This window comes from Ischnura elegans, chromosome 2 (assembly GCF_921293095.1).
Source record: "Ischnura elegans chromosome 2, ioIscEleg1.1, whole genome shotgun sequence".
NCBI classification, from domain to species: Eukaryota; Metazoa; Arthropoda; class Insecta; order Odonata; family Coenagrionidae; genus Ischnura; species Ischnura elegans.
Window position 1 is genome coordinate 5340727 of NC_060247.1, and position 10788 is coordinate 5351514.

General features: G+C 43.0%; 1 long non-coding RNA gene across 1 annotated transcript; it reads left to right on the top strand.

The window, feature by feature from the left end:
- Positions 1-201: 201 nt before the first annotated feature.
- LOC124173991 lies at positions 202-9043 on the top strand. The gene is made up of 3 exons (XR_006868820.1): positions 202-282; positions 8428-8607; positions 8965-9043. It is a non-coding gene; the product is annotated as an uncharacterized LOC124173991 (long non-coding RNA).
- Positions 9044-10788: the final 1745 nt, after the last annotated feature.

Genomic DNA, 10788 nt, shown 5'->3' on the forward strand with positions numbered 1-10788 from the left:
CTTTCGTAATTTGGATCCATAATTTGCTGACTTCGCGCTGCATTCGCTGCATTCGCCGCTGCTTCTCCAGACGATCCTGCACCCTGGCGGTCACTCTGCTAACTCGGTGGCGGGCGCGGTGTCGTCTTCGTCGAGCAGAGAAGGCGACGGCGGGCGCAGTCTTCGTCAAACGTGGGCAACGTGGGACTGGCGAGTGTGTGAGTGCAGCGCCTCCTCGCGCCCCGTGGTCGGATTATTAGGTCCCTACCGAACCGCCACCGTCGCACCGGCAGAGATAGAAAGGTAGGAACAGTGACCATTCCATCTCGCTGCGACCATTCTGTGGCTGCACCTCCTATTTTTCTCTCATGGTGTCGAAAACGAAGTGCTGACACGAATTTCGCCTGGTGACTGCAATATTTCGTCGTCCAATGACAGCACTTGATACCGGCGACAGGAAAGGTCCATACTCGCACTTAAGCGGCGAATTTCTCATTCTATATTGCTAAAGAGACAAAAAATACCTTTTTTTAGCAATCTAATAAAGGAAATCGGTTTTGAACAGTTTAATTTATACACGGGTGGAAATTACGCAAAGAGTCCTCAAAACTGCAGCTATCCCTCTCCTTCCTTATTCAGTGCATAAAATTAAAGTCGAGAATTTCGCCATCGTCAAGTGGCAGTCGGAACTTGGTTCCGGCAAATAAAGGAAAAAACTCGTATTCGTTTTACAAACATCAGCAAAAAAGTTGACACTTTCCCTGAGACATAAGAAATAACATTTTCTGGTGATGGGGTTGAATTCGGCGGCGTAGGGGTCCAATGCAATTTTTTTTTAGTGTGGTCCACTGAAAATTCCTCAAGAATGCACTATTCTTGCGAACTCATCTTCATTGTTGCGTATTTGTCGCCATACCAGTCACCAAAAGGGTTTGTCGTTTTCTTTTAAGCCAGGCGTAAAGAGTTTCGTAATTTGTCACCTGAAGCAGATAATGAGTATCAATGGCATACCTTGATCAGTGGCGGATACAGATGGGGGGCGCAGGGGACCCTATCGGGTCCGCCAGTATTGCCGAACATTGCAAAACCACAATTGTAACTTTTTTGTATCATAAGATGGCATTATATTTTACAAGTTTACAATCATTTTAAATAAAATTTTCTTATACTTTGGCTGTGACTTGACTGTGATCTTTTATTACGATAAAAGTAAAGACAACTCGAGATATGTTGCGCCCCCCGCTTGAGTTTTTTTCTGTATCCGCCACTGACCTTGATGAGGATAGAAGACTCGTGTATCGAAACGTCGTGTCGGCAGAAACGAATAGAATGGTGTGGTGGAGGACCCGAAGAGACTTCATCATAGCATAAGCATCATATCATAGTGAATCACATCTGGTATACCTTCCACTGCGACTGCGACACTAGTCATTACTTGCTTATCCCGATTGCTAGACGCATTTTCTCGCTCTTCCACCCTTTACCGCGGCAGGGAACCTCATTTTTTCCTTGCACCTCCGACTCGAAATTCTTGGGTGAATGACTTTTGTAATGCAAGTGTAGCGATAGCAAGTGTGGTCTGATTGAGGCTACTATTCGATTCGGGCGAGGCCACAATTTGGCCGCGCTCACCGCGAATATCTCTCGCCTCTTCCGGAATGTATTCTGTGCTGCTGACAGCGCCTCCCGCGGATCACGAATGGCTAATTTGTTTTTTGGAATGCTGTCTGTCCCTTTACTTCCGTGATGATATGATGAGGTCAGCCCATGCGCACTATATGGTGGGTTCAACTGCTTCGGAACACCTGTACATAGTGCTTTTTGGACATTTCGAGTTTTGGAATGTAAGAAAGCGGAGTAAACTGTACTTGCTATTGTGATATTTGATGCACTTCGGGGGTGGCAGTTGTCATCGCTAAATTTTCCACTCTTATTTTTTGTAGTCCAAAAATATTGTGATGAAATGAATTATGTGAGTGAAACAGAAATTATAAGGCTATGATTGAAGGCGATAAAACACAGCGAAAAGCTCATTGCTCCAATAAAGGTGACGTTTTAACTCTAGTTTTGGGATAAACATTCGGGTTAGTACCAGTGGGCCTAGGTGGGACACGTTACCACCCCATATTCTTAAACTGAAATAAAGCCCCTGTCATTCTGTAATAACATCTCGCCTTGGCAGAAAGCTGGTTTTGCACCGCGGGACATACCAAGGAGCTGAGCCATGCACCTTTTTCACTTATCCCGTTCAAGTGGACACTGAAAATCTTACGGATGAACGTGCGATGAATAAATAATGGAGAATACATTTGTTGGAGAGTTAATGTGTTGACTTTTGTGTCTTTGTTTGCGGTGTTTTTGTTAATTGCCTGTCGGTGGCAGATAGTTCAATCATAATTTTACCAATTTTTGAAGCGCGTGGAATAAGTAGCCGTGTAAGTTATTGCTGTGGGCGTGGAGATTATTCATGATAGGAACTTTTAAAATCAATGATCCTTTGCAAATTCAGTTTTGTTAAAAACGAACTTGATTTTAATGAGTCTAGGCTATGATACAAATTCCTAGAATATTGTACTTTATAAGAGCCACTCCAATGCCGCGGTACGAGTTAAATTAATCTTTTTATAAAATTTGTTTTCCCTCTGGAAAAGATTAGTTTTCTGCTCTATGCGTGAGAAATTTAGAGCATAAGGCTTTGATTTGGACAAGGTGCTCTCTTACGGAGGAAGAAATAATTATCCTATGGCGCTAGCGTATCTAATCCTCCTTTCGCGACTTATGGTGGTGGATAGTGTTTGGCCGTGTCAGTGGATGCATTTTACAGTTCTAGTGTACCTATGAAATATATTACTTACTACAAAGCATTTTTCGTCTCGAGAGTGTATTCATGATTCACGCCATGTTCTAATTCCATGATTTAAGCCGTGTCCCAACTCACTCGCAAACCGTCCCGATGATGGAGTGACCCACCATCCGCGTGTGATTGAGGCGAGTGGACGAGTGAGTCCGTGTTGCGTGGTTGCAGTGATTTGGCCATTTCACGCGGGCGATTACTCAAATTTCACTTGCATTGCCATTGTGAGCATTAAAAATCACAGCTTTGGGAACTGCATAGGAAATCATTGCCACTGACTCGTGAGCATTCTTCGAGATGTCGCAGAACTCATCAAGTGGCGAACAATTAGATGCTAAACGTAACTTGCGAGCATTAATAATAGGAGAACGACCTGAAAAAGCCAATTGCATCTGTCATTTGGCGCGCTACTACTTTCTCCTCATCCGCGTCAATTTCAGCCGCTGTCAATCAAATGAGAGTGAACGCACGTCGAGTTGTGAAGTAGGGGCCAATACTTGACCTCCTCTATTAAGAATCCCACTTTTGAAGATGCATTCATTGAGCACCACCCTAACAATCTTTAACCCGTGATTCGGGAGCTATTTATTCTGGTATGTATTTGGATGAGACGAGCGACGGCTCTGGTCATTAATGCGTTGAGGGAGGAGGAGGCCGGCGATAGCTTGCTCTTGGCAAAAGACCCACTGGACTGCAGGCAGCGCCCTCCACAAAATGTCACAAAATAAAGTCCCTCGACCGCCGGGATTTGAACCGAGGCCCACCGAGCGTGAAGGCGACCATTGCTCTTCACGCCCCTTCCCTCCCACCTTTATCTTTGGCCTGTGTTGCCGTTGCCATGGCTCCAAGGGTGGGTGGGGGCAAATATCGCAGTGCAGCGATTAGGATCCCCTCCCCTCCCCCGCCTATCCTTTGACACCTGTTTGGACCATTTTACTCAACGGTGCGTGTCTCTTTTCAGGGATCTCATTGGCTTCCATTTGACGTGCAGGAGTCATGTTTATTCACATTCATTCCACTCCACTCTTTCCTCCATGCCAATTGCGATTCGGTTCTAGGCTCCGCTTCCTACGCTGGTTCTTTCTGGTTCTTTATATACACTTAATATTTGCACACCCTCATATGTATTTATATGTAATATAAACAGCAAGTCACTGGCACTCAATGAAATTAAACACACATATGGAACACTCACACGCAAGGACAAATGCATCTGGAGCTTTCGAAGCGCATGGCTCCTCTCTCACAACAGTTAGTGAGGGATGACTGAGTACGAGTCGTATGAAGGGCTGCGGAGAAAGGGAGGGGGAGAGGGGGTCATCAGGGGGTTAGCATTCAACACGGGGGCGCCAAATGCACGTAGGCGCCAAATGAACGCTAATTCGAGGGTGTGGAGGTTGAGTGGAGGGGGATGCAATATCTGATACTTTAAAACAAGTATCAGTTACTGCATCCCCATATTTAGGGATCATTTAGGGAGTGGGGGGATGACGGACAGCAGGAGGCGCGATGACTATTTATTCTGAGGTTACGGGGGGGGTGTAATTTAGAGATAAAATTCTGAAGATCATCAGGGAGGGTTACTGCAGGCCCTGAGTCTACGGACGGAAAGAGAATAAGGGTCATTTCCCCCTCCCACCTCCTCTCCCTTCATGCGACTCATACTCATTCATCCCTCACCAACTGAGAAAGGAGCCATGCGCTTCGAAAGCTCCAGATGCATTTGTCCCTGTGTGTGGGTGTTCCTTTCCTGAGTTTGATTTAATTGAGTGCCAGTGGCTTACTGTTTTACTATTATGTGATACTCGCATCATTTCCTACAATTTACTATTACATAATAGAATATGGTGTGTAATGACCAGAAGTATGCTCTTCCTAGGGCTGCCCTGGGCAGTGGAACCTTGGATTTGAAGAAAAATTATTTTCATTGCTTTATTTTCCAACTTTATTGATGATTTATTGTGTTAATTGGAAATTGTAGTATTATGAATACTGCCTAAAATAACCCATAAACTTATCTCATTGGTGATTGCATTCATAGAATTACTAAAGTTGCAATAATATATCATATAATTTGTTCGATAATTTTTAATAATTAGAGAATTCTAGCTTGCTTATCCTATTTGAAAGAGAAAATTAGGAAATGATTGACTCTTATAGATCGGAAGAGCGTCGTTTCCACGGTGAATCATTTTGTTGCCTAAACTCATCACTTTGATTTGTTTTTAATCCTTTATTAACGTCTGGTGCTGAATTGGGGTATGGTGTTATTCTGACTCAATTAATCTCAGGTGTATTGACTGTGGGATATATCAGTGGCGCAGCGAGCTTTTAGGGGTTAAACCCCCCCCCCAGAGCTAAGAGGAATGCTTAAGTTTAATCCATTTTACTTAATTGGATTGATATTACTAATAGAATAGTGTAAGAATCAATAAAATATCCCTCAGAAAGCCGTAAAACTCACCATTTTGTGCCATTTATCTTGAAATTCTGCAATTTATTAATCTGGCACTTAACGCTTATCCTTGTGGGTATTCCATACCCCCACACACACCGGTATTAGTTGCACCTAAACCCCCCCCCCCCAGCCTTACTTCCTGGCTGCGCCCCTGGGATAGATAACCGCTGATGTGAATCTGTCTAATTTGTGAATTTACCGAGTGCTCTGATTCTCCCGCCCGTCCGCCTTCGCTTTTCGCTTCGGTTTATGGAGTTAAAGTCGGCAAGATGGCAAGTGAATCGAAAATGTGTCGTTTCTATACGGAGGGAAACGAAAATACGAGGCATAGGTTTAGTTTCGTTCCCGCACGAAATTAAAATCACCAAAGAGTTTAGTTTCGACCCGGGACGAAACATTACTCTCAGGAAGGAAACTAAATTAATCTAAACTCCGCTGCTCATAGTTAAGTTTGTCTCCCAAAGGTTGAGTGGAGGGAGATAAGAGGGAATAGTTGCGACCCATTTCATGACGGAATGCACAGAGGTTAAGACTTTAAGGTTTAAAGTCGAATGGTGAGTTTGCGTACATCGTTCTCCTGTTTTCGGTAAAAAATATGGGTGTCCCTTGCATCTATTTTCTTGCACTTGATGTGTTTTTCATGTGCTAAGAAGATTTCCATACAACAAAGGGAGGTGATGGAGCCTTGACTTTATGCTGGAGCATGTTGCCCTGGCTCGAGGCCGCATTAGACAGAGCTGTGGAGGGAACTAGCGGATCTTCTCAATTCCTGCTTAACTGGAGGGAGTAAAACCTCTGAGAAGTGGTCAAGGGTAAACTTCAACGCTGCGTACGATCGAATTTTGGTTTTAGGGTCATAACTCTCCTTTTAATCCAAGTATGCATACATAGTCGAGAACATAATTACATTTTACACTCAACAATAGAATCATGTTTTCGGAACAATGGATATATACGTTTGATTTAGTTTACGTGGTTAATGTCGCTCTCGTGGGGACGACCGACGGTCAGTCGCGCTAATGAGGGTTCACCCTCGCCTCCGAGCCTAATCCGACCCTTTCCCGGGCACCCGAGCTCGCGAGGGAAGGACCCAAAACACCGGGAGGGCCCCCACCCATCTGGACCACGTGTAGTACATTTTGCATTTTACAATTCTTTTAGTGCTATCAACAATTTATTGGCTTTATCATCTTCTTGATCACACCAGGAATACGGGCGTTTTTTGATCGTCTTTCTACGATGATTTTGAAGAATTTTGTTCAATCTGCGATAGAAGCCCCCTTCTGACTTGGCAACGCTGCAGCCATCAACTGTGGGCTGGGTAGCGAAAGTCCTCTCCGACCCAAAGCCCTTGACGCCCGAGAATGACAAACCCTGTTCTGACCTGGTAATCGGAAAATGTTATGCATTCATGCAAAGGAAAAATTTGCCAACTGCTCATGCAGGCACAAACCTATCAGTAAGTTCTGCATCGACATATATGTAATACCATGCGAGCCACCTCTAAGGTGAATTGTACGTGGGAACCGGTGAATTGTATGTGGTGCATGCTGCATGCCGGTGATTGATCACGCCCTGCCAAACACCCTAGAGGTGGCTCGCAGGGTATTATGTAGATGTCACTCTTATTTAAGCTTAAGCTGCCCAACTTATTTAAGCCCATTGATTTTATTCATCCATCCACATTGCAAATATGATTCTTAATTTAAGTTTTGAGGGAGCCCTATATACTTTAGAAGTATCTGAGTATTAGAGTGAACCTTTACTCTAAAAAGTATGCCTGATTACCTAATTTCAATAGAATGGGGTTTTGGAAAGTCAGGTGAGGGAGCAAGTGGAGACAAGGAACAGCCATCTAATTTCAGGCCGATATCTTTAACGTCCATCTCTTGAAAAGTTCTTGAACACATCGTAGTCAGCTCGGTAATGAAACACCTAGACGCGCAAAACTTATTAATGGGAACTGAACATGGATTCAGGAAAAGCAGATCGTGCGAAACTCAGTTAGCGCTTTTCGCCCACGATATTTCAGGCAAGTGGCCTTTTCTATGTCCACGTTGGCGGTTATACAACCAGTTCTCACATTCCCATAAATCCAAAAGGTAATTTGCTATGATCTTTTCTAACAATTTGCATACTACACAAGTTAGGCTTACCGGTCTATAGTTTTCCACAAGAACTTTATCTCCTCCTTTGAATATTGGTATTACTCTGGCCTTCTTCCAGTTACTTGGTAAGTCATTGTTGTTCATTGTAACATTGAATAAATGGTATATGTAATTTGAAATGGCTAAGCCACCCAATTTCAATAAATCAATAGAAACTCCATCGGGTCCCACTGACTTATTTTTTCTCATTTTTCTAATGTTGCCGAAAATTTCTGGCCTCAAAGTTTTAATCAGTCTCGAAATAACTAAATCGTTGTCTTCCTGTTTTCTTGTTGTTGGGGTTACATCAGTAATTTTGTCCGTTCTGGTTTCCATCCTTGAAAAAACACTAGCGTACCAATTATTGAGAGCACTGGCCTTCCCTTTGTCATTTGTGATTATGGTTCCTTTTTCTTTTTTTAAAACTCCTCTTGTTCCCTTATTATCTCTCCTCTTCCTCATGTATTTAAAAAACATGTTGCCATTATCTTTAGAAATTGTGTTTTGCAAAAAAATTTTCTTTGGCAATTTTCTTTTCCCTATTTAATGCGCGTATCAGCATTTTGTACTTTTTTAGTTAATCCGAGCTTTCATTCCGTTTTTTATGACTATAATCCTAACTTATCTCTTTAGTGATCTGATAGTTTTGTTGTAATATTTGGTATCAGTACTTGCTTTGATAGCTTTTTTGGAACAAAGAGTTTTAATCTTTCTTCCATTATCTTCTTGAAATCGCCCCAGAATTCTTCTACGTTTTGACCACCGCCCACCCACTCAGGGTACCTATTCCTAAAAAAAGACTGGAATCCAATACTATCCCCACGACCATATTGCCATATTATCATTTTCTTTTGTTTGTCCTCACCCTGGGCTTCTTCCCATTTGAGATATGCACACACGACTAAATGGTCGCTAATTCCCGGAAAGACATCGACTATCACCATGTAAAGGTACCTATTTAATGATACATATTTCCTGTTTTATCATAGTCATGGATGGACCGGTGGTGAGATGTAAAACAGAAGGCCGTTAAGATAAGGAGGTCAGCCCAGGAAACAGGGGGAGGGCCACCTTCTGTCATGCCACTGACTGCCCTAGAGGAGAAGCTAATTGCTTTTATTGGGGAAATGGCAGTCTGTGGCATTCCTGGAATCATGGACCCACTTGAGGTGAGGTACTATATTGCAGTAGTGAAGGTAATATGGTTGGCATATGAAGTATTCCAATTGATACTTTATGGTCTAAGTTTGCTTGCTTTATCACATCACAGATCGTCACAGTTCTGCCTGATGGCAGCTTGCCCTTCGCAATCAAGGAGGGAGACGTAGGAAATGCTTCCACCCCTTCCACCTCAGGAACCCCTCCTTCTGTAAAAATGAAACCATCTGCATGAAGGCTTCTAAAAATTATGTCATTAACCATTTTATTGATACGCTTTGATTAGAGTCAATATTTGGGTAAATCGCCTGACAGCAGCTTCAGTGATAAGGTTGCTCATGTGAGAATTTCATTTTCCTTCTCTTTAGATGCTGATCTCGATGAAGAGTAGGTGAGGGCCTTGGCTGCAAGGGAGAGGATGGCGGATACTATGAAGGGAATAGCATCAGCTGTAGAGGTTGCAGCGAGGAATTCGGAGGAGACGAGGAAATTCTTGGAGAGCCTCACCTCTTCTGTTAAGGAGATGTAAGTAGTGCAGTTAGACTACTAAACAACCTTTCATAGAAACAAAGCTGGTCTAATGTTGAAGGCGTCTGTTAATGTCTCCCCTCACGGCTCTTGCTTCTAGAAGCAGGGGCCTAGCCCCTTGTTCCACTGGCGGTGGTCTTTCATTTTCATCCTCCATATGGAATACATCATCTCCATACTGAACTCCACCCAGCATACACATGTTGTGCAGGGCGCTGAATGCATTGACGAATTGGCATACTTTGCCAGGGTCATTCTCCATTTCCCTGGCTTCGAGATGGCATTTAAACCTTCCCTTCAACAATCCAATGCATCGTTCCACTGCTGAACGTGCCTTCACACGAAGACGAGTGCATCCGGTGTGCCCTCTGCTGCATCCAAAATTGGGGCCATGGCTCATGTGGATAGCCAGAATCACCTATGGAATAATTTTACACAGAAATTAGAGATGCATTTTTGGAGAAATTTTCATGACAAACTTAATTTGAGAAATACTAACCTAACAACCAACATCTCTCAGCCTTAGCACAAAATTCTGCCCGCTTCCGGCGAATGGCAGAATTAGCCCACACAAAATAGTCATGGCTGCCACCCGGGTATCTCGCCGAAATATTATAAATTTTGAGATCTGAGTTGATAACCTGAAAGTGGGGGATGTTCCACATGTGAAATAAGTCAGCCACCCAAGCACGATAACATGTTCATTTGTCTATTCCAAAAGGATGTAACTTACTACATATTTGCGCATTAATCAAATGGAATAGCTTTCTGTTCACATATAAGTGCTATTCCTCCCTTGGAGCTTTTCTGGCCATATGGGTGCCATCAACATACCCCAAAACACCAGGCATCCCTGCATTTTGGTAGTTCATGGAAATGTGGAAACATTTTCATTAATTAATGCCCTTTTTTCTTTTCAAGATAAAATCACATCTTTGGAAATAGATATTTATTTTAATGTATCATTTGCAGAGGTAAGCAGGTATCATTTATTTTTACTTATTATTTGCTAAAGTAAGCAAGTCATTCTTTATTTTGATGTAATATTTGAGAAAGTAAGCTAATCATTCTTGTTTTAAGTAATGTTTGCCAAAGTATGATAATCATTAGTAATATTTACCAAAGTGAGCTATTGTAAATCGAGTGACTATTGGGAGTTCGTCGGAGACGCATCAAGGGAACGGGGTGATGAATTAAGGAGTCAGTAGTACATTCTACGACATGCTTTATTCCGCTCTACAAACCGACTGCCGCCTCCTCCACGCGCCTCCCCGATCGTCCAACCGTCGTCGCCTCGTGCATGCCGACACATCACTCCCACCCGCAAAGGTTAGGGGTCACTCGTACCGTGGGATTTCGAGTCATCAACAGCGAGCGACGAATGGAAGTCGGCGAGAGGTGGGGAAAATACAGAGCAGTTATTACATCACTCCCCACCCCCACCCCCCCAAAGAGAAAAATTGACATACTGGAAATTTTTCTAAGTCATGAAACAATCTTAAAATGTCAATTGTCGATGAACCCACAAAACCCACCGAACACCCACAGCAAAATATGTATTAAGAAAATAAATCCCGTATGTACCCTTATCCAAAATTCACAAAATTACTCTTTCAGACCATCACCACAATTTCTTCTGCAGTTAAAATACAAAAGGAATACAC